We start from the raw sequence: 22,748 nt of genomic DNA on the forward strand, positions 1-22,748 counted from the left end.
ATATCCCCATACAGCTCTCCAGTGAAAATACATTCTACCATAGATACCGGTCTGTTACAGCTCAAGCTAGAGCAACTCAGTCCTCTACCTCCTACTACAGCATCCTTTAGTTTTAAATCTGTGGGTCTGCAGTACAAGCTCTGATGTCTGTCACATACATTACTAAATAAAATACTGATACAACTATTAGAACAGCTCAACATCTGAACTTATGCATATATGCTGGCAGGACTGTGTCTTTCAATTCTACATAATTGGAAGTTCTTGGGAAATGAAGCAAAAGGAAATGTATCTCCTAGCTTCCCTGAGACAAGAGATTGCCTGTCCCAAAGTAAAGAATGATTTTTTTTTTTGTCAGTAACAAAAAGAATAGAAAAATACCACAGAATGTATTTCAGTATTTATTACTATCTCTTAAGATGCGCCATAGAAATCACTGATGAATTTGGTATTGACTCCAGGACATCAGAATCCAACGCAAGACATTTTCATTTAATAAATTCTAACCAAGTACAAGATGAAAGTGCTGTCTACATTCCTGGAATGCCTAATGTTGTGTTCACCACATCAGGCTACCTGACATTCAGGATGAAAACCAAGATAACCCTAAGGAAGAACTAGTCATTAACATTCCAGAAGACACCACTGCTACTGAAGGATGCGCTACTGAAGGATGCGTTTGAGTAGATAGTTTGGAAAAGCACTGAATTTTAGAGAACCATCTCACAGGAAGTGGAGCAAGGGACCAGAATATGGTGCCATATGCATTCCTATCAAAAGAGGTGAACAACTAAGGTACCTACAGGCCAACAGTTTTTCAGAGAGTGACAAGATAAAGCTTTGCAAAAGGGCAAGTAGAAAGAGCAGGTTTAAGACTGTAACTCTCCAAGTAATGATACAGTTCTCTATAACCTGATAGACATGTTAAATAAGCATCTGTCCTTCTGGAGAGGAGTATACGGACAATAACTATTTAAATTCAAGGTGATGGTACTATAACCCTAGGATTACTGATTGTCCTTCCTCTCGTTTCTTAATAAGGCTCATCTTCTACCATAAATGCCTTGGATGACATATATAGTAAGTCTTCACACTGGCTGCCATGGACCTCTAAAGATTGTTGCTTCACTACCTACAGCACAACTGAGTTTTTCTCCACAGCAAGACTCAAAGTGAGTAGATCAAACTTACATTAATACACATGTGCAATCATCATCACCACCACTGTCCAAATGCGTATGCACGCTATATGTATGTGACAGGACAAAATGAGAGACAGGAAGGGGACAAAAGACAAGACATAACATGACATGATATACTTGTCAGAAATGCCGCTACAGCAAATCATTCCGTTCTGAGTGCTAATTTACCTGGTAAGTTTTAAGGGTAACTGCAGTACACACAAAAATACACTTTTGGTAATAAACCCTTAGCAGCTCTAAATAACCCCAAATCATTACAATAAATGAGCATGGTGAATAGGCACATATCCATTTCTCATTGATTTCAATGGGATTCAATGTACCATATCTGATAAATTATACTGCGCAGCTGATAAAACACATACAGCATTACATGAATAATAATGGGTATTTCTCTTTTTTTAACTCATAATTCTATAAATAGCACTTTGTATTTTATATTGATTTTAGGGCACATATAATACATTATGTCCCATTAGAATCAATGAGGAGTGAAAATACAATTACTGAAAACAATTTGGATTAAGATAAATATGATTGACCTTTTAGCCTTTTTCCATGTTTTCAACAAAACAGGCTGAGAAACAAATTTAAGATGACATTTACATTTAAGAGTAGCACAAAGGAATAAGAGACTTGTGACACCCAGAAGCATGGGATGGACCTACAAACCAGACAGTAAAATTGCTCAGGTGAGTAACAAATACATGAAGAGTTGATCTGACATTTATTTTCTTACCACTTGCTTCTTATCTGTACCCTATCAAGCTTCATTTTCTGTCTAAATCAAACACTGTCTAAATCATCAACACTTTTCTTTCAAAAACTGGAATTTAGATTCTATAGCATATGCTTAATCTTCTGGAAAACAGCATTAACGCAAGCACAGGCAATTATATCAGAATATCGAATAAATGGATTTAACAGACTTTTGCAGAAACCATATAGATTAACTCATCAGTCAAATTTAAATGCTTGAATAAAACAATAATGCTACTTACTAAACACGACTATGAAGAGCTGGTAGATTCTGTAGTTGTCAAAAGTAGCAACACACACCTGAGAATAATCATAAACACTGTAGCTAAAAACAAAAATGGAATTGCCAACTCCTCTCACAGAGGGTGGGAAGATAAACAGCATAAAGAATATTGACAGAAAGACAAATTACAAATAGTAAAAAATATCAACATGCCATTTTGTAGTTGTATCACAAACAAACTAACGCAAAATACTAAGTTTTCTCATGCAGGACACAGGCAAATTAACTTCAAAATCAAAGACTCTTCCATTGTCTTCCAGAACATTAATATTGAACGCATAAGTGTATTGTTACCTCAAAAGAAACATTTTCCTTCCAATTTCTACAAACTTAATCATGTCTCTTCTATTTCTTGCTTTTTTAAAGCACCCAAGTGCTATGGGGTGGTTCTTTCGAACTAATGAGATTAGAGACTTAGATTATCACTATCTACTAGTAAAAGGGAAAATGTGTCTCACTGGACTTTAGAGCTGAGGCTTTCAGTTTTATATACCTTAATGGTATATTTCATTTGAATGCACAGCAACAGACTGCACTGAGATGCAATGAGATGAGGAAATAACACACAGGAAAAAGAACTTTTTAAAAAAAAAGTCACACTGAGATGATATATAAAGGACAATTGGCATTTTTGAGACTACTGTTCTTCCAATACAGGATTTAACCCTTACTGAAGGAAGACCAAGGAGCTAGTTTCTCTGACTTCGGAACAAACGTTTCACTATGTTCCACTTTAGCACTGGCATATCAAAATAATTTGAGGTAAACACAGCGACGATATAACTTAAAGCTGATTTATATTGTCATCATTGGGCTTCAAAGCACAGACCTTTTCTTTTTTTAAACCAAATCCACCATGTATCACAAATTCACTACAGGTGAATCACATATCCCATCTGTATCCCATCCCATATCCCAACACTACATATCCCATCCGTATCCTCACTTTTACTGCAAATAAGATGAACCATTCTGAAATGCAAATCTGAACTCGCACAACTGAGCCATTTCAAAAGCTGGAAGAATCTTTCCAAAAGCTTTACCAGTGAGAAAATACTGAATCTGGTGTTCCCCCGCTCATATCTTCAAAACTGGTGATTTCACATACACCGCTGGATTATTTAAGGCAAAGGTGGCAAAGAATGCCTGCTACTTTTGCACTTAGATATGCTACACAGGGTAAAATAAAAACGAACACCATTGAATCACAAAAAAAGAACATGACAATCGCATGCAAAATACAGACACTTGGTTGCAATGCTCTCTGTAGTTTTCCAAGGATGAGGATGTTTCACCTGGAGTCAGTACCTAACACTCGAGTTACACAACTTTATAGGACAAATGCTTAACACAAAAGTGAAAACGTCTAATTTCACTCTCTACCCCATTTCATGGCTGCAAGTTAGCCCCCTTAAACAAGTAAGAATTTGCTGCCTTTCATCAAACAACCACAGCAGACATGCAGCAGGTCCAGCAAGTGTGGGTGCAGATGTGAACTGAGTAAGTCTTATTCTAGCTAGCCAAGCTGTACCTCTCAATCAGCTGTCAGGATCCTCCTGGTCAGCCACTGGCCAAGAAATAGAGAAACCCCAAGCAAACAATGCAGGCTGCCTTTCAGTCTAAGAAGCAACCCTGTGGATCACTTCAAACCCATAGGCTGCCTAGTTTATAGTGAAATTATCACTTTGAATTTCATCTTTCGTCTTTAAAGTGAGAGTCATAACACTGATCCATTCTTTACCCTAAGGCCTCAAAGCACTTTAGGAAGAGCTATGCAAGTGCTAGGTATGTCATGTTAAAAGAACAATCAGTAGAATGGGACTGTCTCCTTGCCCTGTGTTTGAAAGCACCTGGCACCTCAGAGCCTGCTCTGCAAGGCGGCTTAAAGGAATAATGTTAAAATAAATAAACACCTTATCCTGTAACTGTGTCCTGTTTGCATTGCCCGCAGAGCCAATTAGTTCATTGCCAGGAACAACATCAAGGTCTGTTCGTAGCAGTCTACTTCTTGTATGGCCTTGAATAAACAATTTCTCACATACTGTCATACTACTTTTAATTTCTCTATTAAGAAAGCAAATGAACTGCCAAACATCACTCACTAAAGCCAAATTATAATTTGCCTTCTTTAAATGCTGCTTTCAACACAAAGCATTAGGTAAGCACCATTTCATGGGAGGTGCATCCTGTAGAAAACATCACTCCTAGAACAGTATGTCTGCAGTGAGTGTTTAGAGAAATGTTTGAACAATTTGCTTAACACAGGAAAATGCACTCCTTGGGGTTCTTGAATTTGTGGTCAGATGAGGGTGCTGATAGCATTTGTTCTGTATCTTCACTGTTTCTCAACAGCCCCTGTAGGAATGAGAGTGGAGCGTTTAAAAGTGAGAGCTAGAGCAAAGGTTAGGAGACATGGAGCTTTCACCACCACTGTTTCAGCCCTCACCTGAAATATACTGCTAATGCCTTCTACAAAGTTATCAATCATATGCCTTATGGGAAAGCCTGTAACATCTCAGGATGTGGGGCCTTAATTTTCTTGGGAGGAGGCACCCTCTCTGAAACCTGGGGCGCATCCAGACACAGACAGATTCATCTTGAAATGTTGGGAGTTTAATATCCAAAGATTTCAAACTAAGACTAGTTAGCCTGGTTCTATTTTACACTAAGCCCATTTCATACTTTTAAAATATTATATAGGAGCGTTCAAGTGGGCAGACATTGTGAAGTGTCCAGGAACGGCTTCACACCAACCTTCCCCTTAGCCATTAGTACAGGCTGCAGCAAACAGTACAGAACTGAACTACTCTGTTTACCATTACAAAGGATAATACCAAAAGGAGAAAATAAATTTAGAGACAGCATGGAGCTGCTCTAACTCTCACCAGGGGCCAAGAGTGATACAGTCTAGTTCCAAAAATATTCTGCTGTTTACAGGACTAAACCAGAAGTCAGCTGCAATGTAGTAATATTTACAAACAGGATTTATATTTAAAACAGTCAGTCTCTCAAAAAAGCATACAAAAGTATAATAAGGCATTGTATTTTTGCATTCATAAAGGGTTTCTGTACCGGTATCTCCACTTTCAAGTTGAATGACACATCCTTCAATCTCATCAGACAAATGGGGTTTTTTTCTTTGTTGGTTTTCCTAGCCTTTTTAATACATACAAGTGCTCTTCTCCATTTCCTCAGATTTAGAATAACATATTTAAAAGGCATTCAGGACTCACATTAACATCTAACCAGCAGCAAAAACCCTCACTTCTATTTTATCCCTCTTAGCTCCCCGATTACAAAGCTCTATTAACTGAAAGACAGCACCAGTTCACAAAGATAATCAAGAAGAAAGGTCAGTGGTTTATGAAAGGAAGTTCTGGCCTTTCAGGGCACCGCTGGGACTTGAGCTCAGTGCTAGTTTCAAGAATGAAAAGACAGAGATTCAGTGTCCCTTAATGGTATAATCCTGGCACCACTCATAAATCCGTACAGATTTCCTCAGATCTGAGGATGACCACTGAAACATCAACCCTCAAATGGGAATTCCTTACAAATGGTCAGTGCACAGACACTATCAGAATAACACGTGACAATAAGCCTTGCCAAAGTCTGTACTTTATTAAAACCTAGATCTGTTGACAGAAAAACAAGTGTCACTTTCTATCGCTGTCACCGTTTAATGCAGAGAATCCTAAAAAATATCAAAAAACAATACAATTATTTCCCCGATCCCAATTCTGTATTAACACTATGGCTCCAATTTCTTCTGCGGTATTCTAAGTTCTCGTGCTCCTTTAACAATGAGACCCATACACAAAGAACTTCAGAAAAATTCAGTGTAGGAAGTACTTGGGACCTAACAATTATTAGCCCTGGACTGCAGCCTCCCACTCTTTTCCGTAATCTGCATGAATCTGACAGAGAGGGCCTGACCCTGCATGCTACTTGCCCTTCTGTCTTCAAATTTTATTGATCTATAGATTTCACCACTTCAAAGCAGAACCAGGAAATGGTCTATGCGCCAACCTAAGAGAGGTGCTCTATGAGGTGATCAGCAGCTGATGCTTAACGTCTCGCAGGCCTGCACCCGCAGCACTAGCAGCCTCTGCTAACAATTGATTGGGCTGCAGACCTGGGTACTAATCCTGCTTCCGCCGATTTCCAGGGGAGAATTCCACAGAGCTTTAGCAGAAGCAAGATTAGGCTCTTTGAATACCGATATTTCATTCGTAGCATTTTCTGACCTTGTGTGCCTCTTCCTAGCTCTGCAAAGCAGCATGTGGGAATGGCCTTAGTCACCCAATGCTATGCTTTTGTTCTCCCAAGAAATACAAAGATAGAGAAAGTTACAAGGATGTCTGCTGATACAAGACTGGTAGGAGATGCACAACAAGAAGTGATGGATTATAATGAAGAAAAAAAAAAGTTTTTTGAGGCTGCCTTCCCTGACAGAGTCTCAACATCACTTGATGGATTATTTGTCAGGGTTCACCATTTGTGAGTCATGCATCTAGCTGAAGCTACAACATTGTGGCAGGAATATGTGTATTTCAGTGTCTAATCAGAATGGTCTGGTTTGTACACCTTCACTCTGAAAGCTGTGCAGTGCAGCTTTTACTGCAGTTTTATTATCCATGATAACAGGATTCACTACTTGCAGTTCTCTTCTCCAACTTTCCCAATTTAAATGAGAAGAACAGAATTGTCTTATCTTTATTTTTACCCTTTGAAAGGGAAAAGAAAACTATTTACTCCTAATCCATAGAAAGCAAAGAAAACTGAGGTCATTTAGACTTCAGCTGCGCAATGCTAAGCCTGAAAGATGACCTTCATTTTTTTCAAATATGATACTCCATAAATCCTCTATTTCTGTACCCAGTTGCTCGTATCTCACTAACTGCTGTACAGAAAATAATTGAAACTTTTTGTATCTGTATTCTTGTATTTATAATTTTTATACTTGCTCTTTAGACTTTGCAAATTTTAGGCAAAGAAAACCAAGGGCTATCTAAACACTAAACATACAGTGGATGCGCTTACAGTCTACAGAATTTCAGGAGACCTACCACTTTCATCTACTAGATCAAATACAGTCACACCACAAGCGATTTTGCCACAAATGTCCAAGGAAACTCTGGATCAGCATTCATAGAGAGGTTAAGTACTGAGCTGGCAGTCTAAAGACTACTTCTACCTTTGCTCTTAAAGATGATCTTTCCAGGTATATGGCAAGATTTTTCCTGCTCTTCCCAAACTGTTCTTGTTTCACAGGATAGTGATAGACTTCACACTCCAAAACTATCAGTAAGGTACTTTATACAAGCACAATATTTATATTCAAATATGTTTTAAATCATCCTATTTGTTGGTCATCTTCTGCAGTCAGGCAAGGATTTTATTTTTCCTTACAGTAAAGTATGATGGGATTACTTGAATATGCAAAGAGAGATCTGAGATGTGCTATCATGATTCTTCTCCTCATCACTGAAATTCACGTATTTGATTTTTAAACAGAATATATTTTTAATATGAAGTCATATAATAGATACCAAATACACAATATAATACAATACAAAAGATATACCACGTATTTTTAAGGCATAATAAATTAATGAACTTTGTATAAGTAGTTGGTGCCAGTATGATGAATACACTGTTTCCCTAAGGACCCGAGGGTGCCTATTTAATGCTGTTTGGTGCCCGTATTTGCACGCCCCATTAAAGATTATTAGACCCCAAACCACTGTGCAGCCCTGCTGCGCACATCAAATACCACACTTAAAGAGTTAATCTGCCCTAAGTCACCAGGGTTGTTGCAAAATGCATGTGGTTCAATGCGCTCTGAAAATCAGGTCGTTTATTTAAGTACCTGTGAACTAATTTAGAGTGAGATCTCAGTGTCTCAGACATAGTTGATGACACTTTGACAGAACGTGAAAGCCAAAACCAGAAGTGTGGTCTTCAAAAGCCTTGTTCAGCCACCATCTAAATCTGCGCTTAAGGACTGCTCTTTTTGTGTGCCTGGCTATGATCTGACAGGGGCTAAATCTGGCAGCCTCGCAGGACATCTAACATTGCCACATATGATGAAGTTGGGGGAGTTACACAGTTCAGTAAAACAGATTAGAAAGCTCTTTGGAAAGTTACAAGGTAATGCTGTAATCTCCAGTTTATGTGCTTCTCAAAATATGTGCTTTAACAGCTGCTGGAGCAGGAACTCAAATGCTTTACACACCATTTCCATGTAAGATCCCCAACTCAAGACCACAAATTGCGTTCTCTTTTGTTATCTTTTATCTGGGCTAAACCATCCTCCACCATGATCCTGCCCAAGCAGAAGGGCTGGACTGAAAGCGCACTTCAGTATTTTTCTGTTGGGCAGCTCTACACAGCAGAATAGGTATCTCAAATCCATTTCAGGTGCATATCTCCCAATCCACTGTATGTAACTTCAGTGTGATATAGAACAAGGCCTGAAATTTCACTTCCAAGCCATGCATGAAAGTCAAGTATCTCAAGTGATTGCTTCTGCACCTATCCCGAGGTTGAGTCCCCTCAGTTTTCAACACTTCAGCACTTTTCAAACTCCTACCTGAAATTCCTCGCTGGACGCTCAAGGTCAAAACTATGGTTTGAACTTTTTTGTTTCACTATCCCCCTATGTCATAAGGAATTAATACTCCTGTACTTTAAGGCAGGAGTCTCCATTTAATGCTTCTACGGCACTTGGAGATCCTCAGAAGCAAGGTGATATGTAAGTACAAAGTATTATTATCTAATGAGTTAAGGGAAAGAACCTCGTTTCAGAAAATGGGAAGGTTATATGTGTGTAAAATATAAAAACAGCCACTTGAAACTGTAGTTGAAGGAGAATGCGAAAGAAAACTGGTACTTGTTGAGGGTTTCTTTTCCTATTATTTCAAAAAATATAGCCTGATTAGAACAGTACAATTTAGGCATCTACCACACTCAAAAGCTTCTTTGTAGTATATTTTACCCACTGCTTCAACATAAAAACTGGGTCACTTCATTGGATGATTATGTTACCACTTTGAATAAATGTTTGCACAAATTGCACTAGTTGGCTATTATCAAATAATTATTAAAAAATTCCTCTTCACAAGTTTTAGCTAGGACAACATTAATTAAATGGTACGGACATCTACAGTGAAATGTAAAACTTTGCTACCTATAGCACAATACCGTGGCTCCTTACTATCAGTTTTATACCCCATTGGGGCCAAAATATTAGCTTTAATCTTTCACAATGAATTTAACTTTGCCTCCCAGCTTCACCATTCTTTTCATACAGTTTTGTTTCAAGTCTTGCCTTGTCTAAATATGCTGCAACTATAGCACATTTCTTCTTTTGTGACTTAATGTTGTAATTTGAAAGGAAAATGTAAGAGTAATTACTGATGTAATAAAACATGAACATACTATAGACAATTCTATGGAATTTTAATTAGGAAATGTAGGTTCACAAAATTTCCCCTGTCCTCCTTTCAATGAGCTGCCACCCACTGCACATCTTATTTTCATGAATTTAATATTTTGAACACTTTCTGTCAACTTTGTCTTCGTATTTCACAAGCATAAACATAAAGCAAATTATGATGCTGCTAAATATGAGCTTGAAATGCAATCTTCTTATAGAAATATGTATGTCTAACAAAGCTTCTCTTTTTATTGATTGCTCTATGCAAAAATATGAAGGCGTAAATACTAGGAGAGTTGATTCATTTTAATTTCTTTGCACTTAGATATGGCCTCAGTCTAAAGAAGGATCTAAAAAGACTCTGACAGTTAAAGATTAACAGTCCTGCCATACCAACCGGCTTGACAAAGGAGCTTAACTTAATCCTTAAGGCAGTATAAGATGTCTTATGTGTATTACTGTGTAGGAGCACAACAACTTTAAACACAGTGTAATGTAATTTTCAGTAGTTTTACTAATGTAAAGTATGGGATATGAAACAAAAAAAAAAATTGACAGATCTATTTGTTTTCCAAGGGAAACAAAAAGGAACTAGAAAACTTACTTTTTTCCAAGGATTACTTTTATTTTGAATTTCAAAGTCTCGGAGCTTTGCAGAAACTGGTACACAAAAAAGCAATTCAAATTAAAAAAAGACAAGCAGATGCAACCTCATCATCTACAATCAAGAGGCGATGGGACTACAATTTCAGCTAAACTGGCTTACACACTGCTCTGTTATAGCTGTTTTTACCTCTGATCTCAGTCACAAGGTTTTCATGCACTTCCTGTAAGCACTGCACTCAATTTTAAAACATCTTGAGAACTTAAAATAACTGTTGGTCCTTGGACTTAGTATGACATGGCTGAGACCACCTCTTGCAGCTTCATGTGGAATTAATCTTCTTTTTTTTTTTGATATAGACCGTGAAAATTAGCAGTCATACCTGAAAGTTCAAATGTTAAGTGGAATTAATCTTCTTTTTTTTTTTTGATATGGACCGTGAAAATTAACCGTCATACCTGAAAGTTCAAATGTTAGGACGCTAATTGTCATGTTAAAATGATTTTTTTCACATTATACACTACAAATAGGATATGTCATCTTCATAATACACTGAAAAATATCCCTAGGAAGTGGGATAATTATAAAAAATAATTTCTGAGAAACTTTAAAAAAGCTGATGCATCTTATCATCAATCAATTTGTTCTATATGTGTCTGAGAGCACTGATACAAGCATAATGGCTCTGTCTGTTTTTAGCATAAACTCTATTTCTAAGGTGCTCCTAACGCAGCAGTTTCACTGTATTCCACATCAATATGAAACCTCGAAGACAGGCTTTCAGGTCCTGTGAATTGCCTCAAATCTAGATTTGATCTGAAGATATGTGCTATTGCAGGTTATATGTATACGTATGTATAGGATATGTTGCTATTCCACCTTGACAGCACTGAGAGGTCTGCCAGAAAGACTGAGAGCCAGCTGCACCTTCTACTGAAGCCCAGGATGCTGCACATTCAGTGTCTTTCATGAGAGCAGAAACATGATCCCTGCACTTAAAAGTGGGTAACAAGCTGTTCGAAGTTTCAAATCAGCACAGCTGGGAGTGAAAGGTGATTCTAAAGCCTCATTTCACTTTCCAGGCCAAAATGTCCACAGGCATAATTAAAGATACCCTGAAAGCTGTTCTGTATTGCACAAATTTCTGCAGATCAAAAGGGATCACTGTGCTGGAAGGAATCAGACACATTAATACCAGAGATACCCTCCTGGCCCTGATATCCCTCCTCCACATCCACCAGCTGCACAAAGTACCTCATTTATGCCCTTAAACCATCAGGGATACACCAACAGTACTCATGAGTAAGAATATTCAGCATATCTATAACTAGGTTCATTGCTTCTTTGCACTGCTACCAAGACATAAAGCAGATACTGCCAAAGTGAAGAATTTAGCTCTAGTTTTGATTCTACTTGAAAAAAACAGAGCTTTTGGCTATTCATGAAAATTAAAAGATAAATCAAAATTAAATCTATTAATATGATAATTACATATCGAAAGAGTAACATTAAGGCTCAGCAGTCTTACGTTAGATAGTGAAGATATTACTAAACATCCGATCAGCAAAAATTCTTCATTGACCTAAATTAAGATACAGTTGTCAACATTTCCAAATAAATATACATGGTAAGAATACCAGAAAACACAAATGAAAACACAAACATTACAAATAAAATAAGCTACGTATATAGAAATAGCCATGTTACAAGCAAAAAAACCCTTAGCCTCATTCTCAAACATGATTTTCTAAAGCAAAGCAATTAAAATGTTTTCTTTGATAAGTATGGGCCCAGTGAAAACAGCAGATTTTGTCATAAATGGTGACTTAAGATGACTAATCATGCCCTCTGAACTTAATTTAGGGTCTCATTTCAAACTTTGAAAACCTGATCCACAACATCATCTATCATATTAGGCTGCTGTACAAAAGAGAAATGCTGAAAAATAATCTTTTTTGTTAAGTGTACTAAACACGTGGCAATCTAATGACCAAAATTTAAGTAACGAGTACTATGAGGTATGTAAATAAGACTGGGAAGTATGCAGCTGTACAATAAATCTGTCGGTTGTAGTTATATCCTCCAATCATATTAGATAGGAAATTCTTTGTGGTGTGGCAGAGGACTGAAAACGCTCCTCTGAAGCAGGGTTAGGAAACCATTAGGATATATATATATGGACTAGCAGGTTTTTGCAGGGAGACGCAAGCAAATACTGACTATGCTCCATACAACCAACCACAAGCAAGCTCTGCCTGTGCATTGAGACTGTAGGACACAGAGAAGCTCCATGGTGTAAACTACATAACCACACTAAATATGCTGCTAAGCCCAAGATAATAAACCCTGCCTCTCAGTCAAGCTTATTAGTTCTGGCTTAGCAACATGCTAACTGCAGCTACTCAGCTGCCAGAGCAGAGCCGGTGCATCTCCAACCAGCTCAAAGGGAGGGCAGAGCACGCTCTCGTCTGCTGGCAAAATCCCACATAGACATATGCTTAGACATCATGTCAGCTGGCACTCGGCAAGAGGAGGAAACCCTTACTGAAGTGCTGGTTATTATGTATAGTCCCATTCATGTCCGAGGTAGTTCTCATGGATAACGTGAGCAGTACTATAACAAACTGTCTCAGTCTTCATAAGGCTCATGAATCACTATTAAAACCAGAAAGAAATGCGGAGCAGTGTTACAAAGAGAATACATAAGTAGATGAACAAATGGAAATAGCGGTGACTTTGCCATAGGTTTTTAATTTGTAAAATGTATTTTGGATAGTCACCAATAATATCAATAACTTACGGAATATAAGTGTTAAGAAAGAAATTATCTAAATAAAACACAAGTGTTTTGTTATGTTTTGTTTTTAAAAAAGAGAAGTTCACCTACAGTTGTGCAGGCACGGGCAGATGAGCTGAGGAAGGACAGGCAGTATTAACTCTGCATCACTCTGGCAGCTGCAGTCAGACCACTGGCTGTATTTTGAGGTTTTATGTTCCTATTTTAGAGTCAACCAATATGCTGAGATGTGTAAAACTAACCCTTTTACAGTAGCACTAGGAATAAAATGGACAGCAACAAAATTTAGGAGCACATTTGTCATTATTCTAATCTCCAAGGATGAAATTTAGCCAAGTGTCTGAAGGACAGACCCAAAGATGCCATACTGAAAGCTAGAGCGGAGCAGGGAAGGGATGGCACAGGTTGTACAACAGCACATACTCCCTGTGAGCCTCTGCACTCTGCATAAAGACTGAGGATAAGGTTGGGGGAGCACTGCTTCCATGCATTTGGCCAAAAAGCTGTCTCATAAGGACTATGGACAAGTCTTGGAAATCATAATGTTTTCTAAACATATCTTTGCTGTGGCCAAATGTTCAATCTCTGCAAATACAAGGTGTATATAGTTTGGATGGCTAAAGTTAAAGAACAGATAGTATTTCAAATGCAGTTTCAGTCCCTGGCATTACACTTGAGAATTGTCCAGAAATGTTTTGGGCATGTCTGTACCACCATCCCCTAGGCACCCCATGTAGCTTCAGCCTATTCTGACCCTGAATGCCACAGAAAGCACAGTGCAGAGCCAGCCCAGCTCCAGAAGAAATATACCTGCCAAAGGTCAGGATTTACTTGTTCAGACACAGCGTGACTATTCTGCTTTCAAATTCAAGCTAACAAGCCTGTCCTGAACTACACTATGTAGACTTACTGACCCAGCCTCCGCTAGCTTTGGGATCTCTGCATCCCACTTTATTAGCCTGGAACCATGTGCTACCTTCCTGTCAGTTGCCTCAATCATGTGCTTCCTCAGATGCTTGTGTTTCCTACAAGTCACAAGGGTGAATTTCATTGAAACAGAATAAAAATTACTATCCATAGAGAATGCAATGCAGGCGAGAAAGTTTAGAAGGTAACAAGCCTGAATGTAACTCACGTCACTATCTACAAAACACGGCCTGGTGTCTCAAACTGGGAGAAAAGGTTTTAACCTCATGCAGGCAAACTGGTACGTAGCCTGTACTGGGTGATGAATGCAGTCTCTAGAAGCCTATTCCTCAGCAAGCCATTTCTTAAGCATAACAATATTCCTTTAACTTTCCTGTGCACAAAGCTTGATACAGATGTACATTTGCACAAACCTGCACTGTTGATTTTTTTTTTCCTTAAGAGATAACTCTTAGACTGATGCTCTGCTGAGTGTTATTACATATACTTTTATGACCTGCTATAGCTGAGGGCAAGATATATTCTAATTTAATACTGTCCAACAGTACAAAATTTACAGAATATTTTGTTTCTGTAATATTAACATCATTCCAATACCTGAAGATGCTAATAACATACTAAAATCAAAACACAGTATTTGCTAAACAAAAATGCATATTCCAAATGTATTGACTGTTTACTGAGAAACGTTCTCCTCCTCTTTTCCAAGTTATGTGTTACTAAGCCATCCATTCTGTAATGGAAATTTTTCTACAGCTGCAATGAATTCTTAACGTGTTGTGTTCAACGACGAAGTACACATTTATATATTCTTGTTCTATGTTACTTACAACAGCCCAGATTATTAAATATGAATTAAGAAAACCTGATCTATGCTGCCTGTATACGCTATAAACCCATCACTGTTCCCTTTTCTCGGACAATGAACACTTTGCACTAGTTCACTGTCATTGTGAAAAAATACTCTATTAATCTATTAAATATATCGGTTCGCCCCCTCCGTATTTTAAAATAATCCAGTCTTATTCTGAATTTTTCTTACAAGGTTCCGGTAAGAATCTAGTATTTATTATTGCACTTAATACACACATTGTGCTTCTCTTAGATTGTATGTCTCTGAATACAGTCCAGGCACTAACAGTATTACCAGATTTGCCTAACCTCTGTTCAAATGTGGTATATCCTCTGTAGGAATGTGTACGTGTTTCTCAGCGCCCAACTCTGTCTTTCATGTAACACCATCAAGGGGCACCTCAGAGCTCCACTTCTCCATTTGTATTTTGCACTTCTGTTGCAAATAGACTCTCTGAAGGCAGAAGGTTTCAGCTTTGACTTGTCCCCTCTCTTCCTATGTGACTCTTATTCTTAACTGTATTTGGATATTTTCAGAATGACAATGGAGAACAATTAATAGCAGTTTCTGAACTGAATATATTTGCTTTTCCAGCTGATAGCAAACTTCAGTAATTAACCTGGTCTTAACACTTTAAGCTTTAACTATTAGAGCAAGAGAGTGATGACTAATGGAGATTGCTTAGGGATGAGGTGAAACAGAGTGAGGTGAAACATCATGATGCTTCATCTCACCTTCAAAGTAGCTTTTGTGCTGTCACATTTGCTTATATCAGCACCAAACGACTGCTGATTTGATCATAATTGCCCTAATTAGAAGTTCAATTAATAACCGAGTTCTTCGTATCAATGCCACCTCAGCATCAAGGATGTGCATATAGAGCATTACTGAGCAATACAGGTTAAACTAATAAGGAAGGTCACCGGGAAAAGGAAACTACCTGCAGCCTATTGTTCTGAAGATATCACATAGTTAGGATGACACTCAATATCCACTTATGCCCCAGGACGAGCAGAAAGGGAGAACTTAAGGAACTCTACTGAGAGATATCCATCAGCTGTGAACAAAAATTACATTTCCTGTCATTGAAAATCTCATTTAGTTCAGACTTGCTTCCACTAAGGATTAAAATCCTTCAAAAGAACACTTTGTCTTCACAGGAAGATGAAAATAGCCTAAAATGCTCACAGTGAAAGACTGTGTGCAAAAAGTGCATAATATGGTAACTTTAAATGGTTATCAAATATAATATACTTCAGCACATACTAGAAATATAAATGTGGTCATTGAAACTAATGATGAAAATGAAAAGAAAAAAAAATTAAGGGGTTTTGCATGAGAGACAGGCAAATCTCACTAGCAGACGAAGTGTCACCAATTCCCTGCCTGGAAGTATTTTGCATATCCATCAAATGAAGAATTTTGCATGTTCGCAAAAGAAGACAGGGAAGCAGACAAGGGAAACAGACAGCACCCACTTATTAAAATATGATGCATAGGATATTCATAAAACAGGAAAGGGCATATTTACTCATTCTTCACTTTTCACGATTCAGGATAAAGGCTGTAATCCACAATCAATCAAAAAACAGAAGCATAAAATAAATACAAACATCTTCACGCTTCTGCAATTTTTCTTCTACGAAGAAAAAAAAGAAGTAAAGAACTTTGTCTTAGTCAGTTGTAAAAACAAGGTAACATATTATGACCAATTTCATGGCATCAGATATTGTTGTGAGATGTGACTTTTTTAAAATGTGAGAAAATTAAAACACAGTTCTGCATTAACTGTCTCGACCTGACCATCTACCTACTATTTATGTTTGTACTGAAATCAATCATCAAGATTTTGTGATACAGTCTCTGAAATAATCTTTTTGCTTCAGTTTCTATGAAAGAATAAAGCTACATCACAAAATGTCACAAATTACATGGGGCAAGATCTTCACCTGGTATATAAACTCCAATACTTCCTCTGTTTTCAGTGTAATGACAATGATTTACTCTCCTTTATCTTTTCAATAACCAGGAAATGATCAGAACACAGCTAGTCTGTGGTCAGGTAGGTTTTTATGCATCACGTTACATGAATGAATGTAATACCACCACATATTAGATGCCTACCAAACATCTGCCAATTTTCAGGGACATCCAAATATTTAACGGTACCTGTACTCTTTTTAGACAATTCTTTTAAGCAACAGGTCCTGACCTCTGCCTGGAGTCAAAACTTCTACTAGTTAGATTTCATCTTTAATGGCACTTATTTTAGAAAGAATTACATTTGTGTTCTTTCTCAAGCAGACACTGAAGTCAGAATTCTGTACAAAATTTGTCCGACTGCAGAATATGGCCTTCTTCATAAAATAAATGCATAAACTGCACAGCTAACTGATACCTATATGTAAACATTTGAAAATATTTCAAGATATTCTAAGTAGGAACAGTGCCAAGCTAGGACTACTGGTTCTTTGCAGAGGTGCCAAGCAACCTGGAAAACAGGAAAATGTACCATCATTTCCTATCATTGTTGTGCGTTATGTATTGCACACTAGGTATTATCATCTAGCACACACAGAAGCTGCTAAAAATTTTAGACAAGGGTCATCAAAATGAATGAATCCAGTATTATGATCTGTTAGGCTGAAAAAGCACACTACTGCAGCAGCTCAAAAGTAAGAAAATATAAAGCACAAGATAGTCATTATTCAAATGTTGGGTAAATCTGGTAAAACAATTGTCTCTGCTCTGTGCGTGTGGATATTCAGTTACATTCTCCAACTGTCATGGTCCTAATTTTTTTTCCTTTTACTCTGTCAACTGTATGAGGGTTTTAATGAACCTACAGCTTATCAGAGTAAAAGGTAACTACAGTACCTCAAAATAAAAAAAAAGGCCAAGAAACCAACAAAACATTGAACAAGGGGCTTTTTGGACTCACATCTTGCCTAGATCTCCAACAGATGGAAGTGTCCCCCAACAAGGTTATTCTAGAATAAAGTCTCCCCCTTGTGGATCTCTCACATAATAAAAGCTCCATCAAATACTTAATTGCATGATAAAGTCTGTGCTCCTTCCTTTGCAGGTAAGAATTTCAGAGGCAAATAGGAACATGTAGTGAAATCATGGCAGGTGGTTTACTTCAACTCAGTGGGCTCAATCCCACCTCAGGCAAGACAAGCTGTTTTGTTGTAAGATCCCTTATGATTCTGTGACAAATTAAGTTGAAAGACACTAAAACCCTCAAAATAATTTAATTCCTTCCCATCTCCACATAAGTTAGTTATGAAGGTCGGTTTAGTGACACGCCCCCAAACTATTCAGCCCAAAAACGTTAATGGATTAACTATTTAGGTAAAAATTCAAATTCCAAACTCTTTCTATCCAATACTCATTAAAAAGAATATAAAACATGGCAAGATTTCCCCCCTATTTTAAGTGCACAAAGTTTACTATCCTGGAAAAAATAGTTTTATTCCAGAACAACTTACTGTGTCTCAGAGATTAAGGAGCTATAGCACTATTTGCAGAATGACTCTTCCTCAAACACTTCATTAACTACACTGTTCTCTGATCTGCATTAATCTAAAGGGATCACAAAGATTTCTTTGCACATGATAATTTACATTGTCATAAATTGTGAAATCATTGTGATCACTTAAATTATCATGTTGGTCGCAATGCTCTCTTAAGGTATTTAAACTTGGCTGTAGTAAATCATACGTTTTGTCTGGAGGATTGATTTTGGTATTTTTTTTTTATTTTCTAAGAAACAAAATCCTTGATGGCTTGAAATATTATTCAATTACATACATGACAAACTCATATTTTATTCGCAGTGCCAACTGTTGAGTCAATACTGGGTAAAAAGCTTTTTAACTATCCAGAGACATGTTCTCACATTCATTTCAGAATAGTAATATAATGGTTAAATATTTATTTCTTGCAAGTTCTGGAACAGTGCTAGGTTTCCTACTTTCATTAACAGTCTCTTATTTGTATGCAGTAATTGCTTTAAAAATATTAGCATTGTAATTTCTTGCTAGCACTATGAAAATCAACAGAAAGTCTTATCCCCATGCCTCCCCACGGAAAAGCATAATTCTGCCTCCCCCGACGCCAGTGACAAAACCTCTTTAATTTCAGGATTACACTCAAGGAATTCATGAAATATGTTAGTTTGACAGTCTGGGACTCTTGTCCTTTCTGATTGCAGAACAGATGCAATAGCTAAGCAGTGCTACACTCTGCCAGTGTGCCTCTGTAGGAAGCAACAGCTCCTCAAAGTAAAAGGGTAGCTGCTACTTCTCCACGTCGCTTCGGTCCTTGACCTCTCAATAACAACTATCAGCAAACCACGTTTTCTGTTCCAAATGTGAGAGGTTTTAGGATATAAACATCTGGCTATTAGGAACAAAAAAAGATCTCATTCATTCATTTCAAACATTCATCAACAATGACTGTCAACTGCTGTTGGTCTGGGACATGCAGAGGCGAAATGCCAAGAACCAATCTCTGAAGCCACTGCATTTCTGAATTTTCTTCTTTTAAGAGTTCAGTTCAACAAAAACGAAGTTTGCACTGCTAAACTGCGAAAGGCTGCTAAAGCTAAGAACATGGGTTCTGATCTCTGCTGCTTGATTCAGGGGAAAAAAGCACTAAGAAACAAAACATCACAAATCTGACCAAGTGACAAGAGACTCCTGCAAAAAGACTCTTCAACCCAGTAAAAAGAATATTACATATCTTAGCTGTACTCTCAGAGACTGCCTGCTTATCTTGACAGGATGGATGAGGAACTACAATTCTTACCGAATATAAAATAAAAGGAGGAAAATAATTGGTAATTACAATATTGCAAGCTGTATTTTAAAATCATTAGTACTTTACTAAGTACCTTGTTTTTCTGGCAAATAGTCTCCATACATGATCACCCAGCACTACTAAATGAGCTGTACTGCTAGTAGTGACAGACATTTGTAATACATGATATTTCACAATGTGGACAATTGTTAAATTTTATCCCTGAAGAGAAATGTCTATACTGCCATATAACACAGCTTCTGTATGTGTCAATACTCACATTGTAATTATGGCTTAGTAAGAACTTTAGTACTTATCATATAGCTTCTACATATATGTGCATACTTACTCCCGTTAAATGCATCAGAATGGGTACAACACCACAAACATGAAACTAGGTTCTCCTATTAAAGCAAACTACGGGATCCAGAAACAAGGTCTTTCTAAAGTTAAGAACATGTTTCAGCTCCTAGATCTCAGTGATCTAGACATTAGTCTACTGCTAACTGTCATTCATGCATGAACACATACCAAGGATGAATTTTGTATAATGGTCATTCAGCTTCAGGTCATTCAACCTGACAGATAATCCCAAGATTCTATATGGGAAATTAAGGAAGCTGTATTGTGAAAAATCTACCATCCATTGTCATTTCACAGTCACCTCTGTGCCATCAAAATACCACGTACCATTGCTGAAGCCATTCCCCCCTTACCTTTCCAAGCCTGTTGTCCTCATACAACAGGTACTTTTCAAGTCCTTCCAGACCTCCCTGTCTCTTCAAATATCATGTCCTTCTCACAGCTACAGAATTTTATCTTGCTCTCTTCTTGCAGCTCTCCTAATATTCCTTAAACCTCCCTGATTCCTTCATTTTCTCTCACTTTGGGCTGGACTTTTATGTTGCTTGCTATTCAAGCTGTCTTCTCTGCAGTCTCTAGTGTCCCACCCAAAAAAAATTTTCTCTGAAAATTTTTCACCATTTCTCTGTTCTTGCAATCTCTCTCCCTATTCTCATCATCACTGATCCTGCATGCTTCTTTTTCCAAACCATTAATGCCTGCAATCTTTTGCATTCTCCATTTTTTTATTCTGCAGGAAACCTGTGTATTCTGAGATTGTAAATCCATGTTAAATATAAGGGTCTGTTAAAATACTAAAACAAATACACTATCAAGAGTCAAATCTGAGCCCTTCTCTCCCCATCATCTCCTTATGGCAATACAGTGTCCTCACTGCTCTGTATACCACAGTGGCACAGCTCTCTGCATGATCTCATGTGCATTAGAATAAGACAAAGCAAGCTCGGAACACAGCAGGGACTGCACAATCTTCTTTTTGACCCTCAGAAGTTATGTGGAAAAGTTATTAAAGCTTCAGCAGATTATTACTGTGAGGCATGAGCTATGTGAAATGAAATTCAGAAATGGAGTATCTGTGGGGTTTGGGCCATATTACAATATATTAAAAAGCCAGAGCATCAGCTTTCTCCAAAACACAGGGAAACATTAAAATTACCTTGGAAAATAATAAACACAGCATAGTGATTTTAAGTATGCTCTGTTAATGAGGGGTGTTTGGGAGTCAGGAGAGATCAATGTAAGGGGTTACCAAGTGTCAGAAGGCTACTCACATACACACCTTAAAAATCCGTAGATACCTTTTCAATTATTGCTGCTTACAAAAATCATGTGTATATATACCTATACCTCATCACTACAGTCATGTTCCAGAAGAACAGAAGAATTACAAGAGAACACCTCACACAGTAGGGAGCCCCATGGCCAAACCTGCTTTTTCTATAGACATTAAATTTGAGAATTTGCAGGAGAACTATGTAAGAAAGCAAATAAAGCCTACAAGGGACCATCATGAGCTATTTTTCTGTGTTAAAAGCCCTACAGATAACTCTTGCATAGAAAGTGAAGCCAGAAGGAACAATAAAAATCTCTGTATATCAAAGTCACTAATCTTCACACAGTACCTCTAAACTGAGCTCAGTAACTTGCTTGACAACATATCTTTCAGAAGGATGTCAGTCTGGATGTGAAAAGATGAGAAAATTAAGAATCCTCACTTCCCTTGCTTATTTTTTACAGTAAATTTTTACTGCAAGAAGTGTGTGTACTAAACATTATCTGGGGTTTTGGCAGAGAGGGTCCTTGGAGTTTCCAGGTAAATGCAACAAACTGAACACTGCACAAGAAGTAGAGGAATCTGCCTTCTGAGAAAATTACTGAAGCTCGAGTATCTCTTCAGCATGGATGTGCCACCTTGCTCACTTTATGTCATTACGTCTGTCCTGTGAGATATCAAAGCTTAGTCTACCTATCTCTGGTAAACAGGTATTACAGTCTGACAATCCAGCCTGGTAATTCCTGTGTCAAGGGGAGGGACATCATTTTATTCACCATTAAAGAGGTGCCCCCAATTTCTAGAATGGAGACTACAGTTGACAACTTCTGCTTCCCAGGAGGAGGATGAAAAGGTCATTTGTGCAGGAGATACAGTTCTCTTCCGTTTCCCAAGACGAAATGAGCTGAGAATAAACACGTACCTATTGACTTTCCCTTCCAGTAACTAAACTTCCTTCTTCAACCCTTCCTAATATTGTCATAAACACACACTTGTAGTGTACCTCTAGCATCCAACATCAGAAACAAAACACTTCACCCTCCATCTTCTACTGGGCAAGGAAAGAGAAAACCAACACTCCACAAAGGCCTAACCGCAGGCTGGACAGCGGGTCCCGTTAATCCGTGCACCCAGGGCCAGGCGCTACGGCAGTGAAGCCAGTCCAGACACCGAGGCAGCAGGGCACCCCGTCGCGCCGGGGGTGGGCGCCCGCCGGGGGGGCGCCCCGCCGCACGGAGGGCAGGAAGGAGAGCTTTGCGTGTACGGGGTCTAGTGCCCCCTTGGGAGGACGGGGCAGCGCGGCGTCCCCGGCCGCCCCGAGAGGCGGGTGAGAGGGGCGGCCCCGCGGTCGGAGGCTCACCTTGTGCTCCAGGACGCTGATGTAGCCCTCCAGGAGGCCGGCCCCGACGGGGAGCGCCGGGCGGTGCTGGCCGCGTCCCGGCGGGC

The 22,748-nt window shown here is 38.3% G+C and overlaps 1 protein-coding gene across 1 annotated transcript in view; it reads right to left on the reverse strand.

Moving 5' to 3' along the window:
• Positions 1–22,742, reverse strand: part of ST6GALNAC5 (ST6 N-acetylgalactosaminide alpha-2,6-sialyltransferase 5) — a 73,084-nt gene extending 50,342 nt beyond the window's left edge. The window contains exon 1 of the mRNA XM_009287270.1: positions 22,663–22,742. The gene's annotated coding sequence lies outside the window, so the exon portion shown is untranslated. The remainder of the gene's footprint in view (positions 1–22,662) is intronic.
• Positions 22,743–22,748: the final 6 nt, after the last annotated feature.

This window comes from Aptenodytes forsteri, unplaced genomic scaffold (assembly GCF_000699145.1).
Source record: "Aptenodytes forsteri isolate BGI_AS27 unplaced genomic scaffold, ASM69914v1 Scaffold119, whole genome shotgun sequence".
In the NCBI taxonomy this organism is placed as follows: domain Eukaryota; kingdom Metazoa; phylum Chordata; class Aves; order Sphenisciformes; family Spheniscidae; genus Aptenodytes; species Aptenodytes forsteri.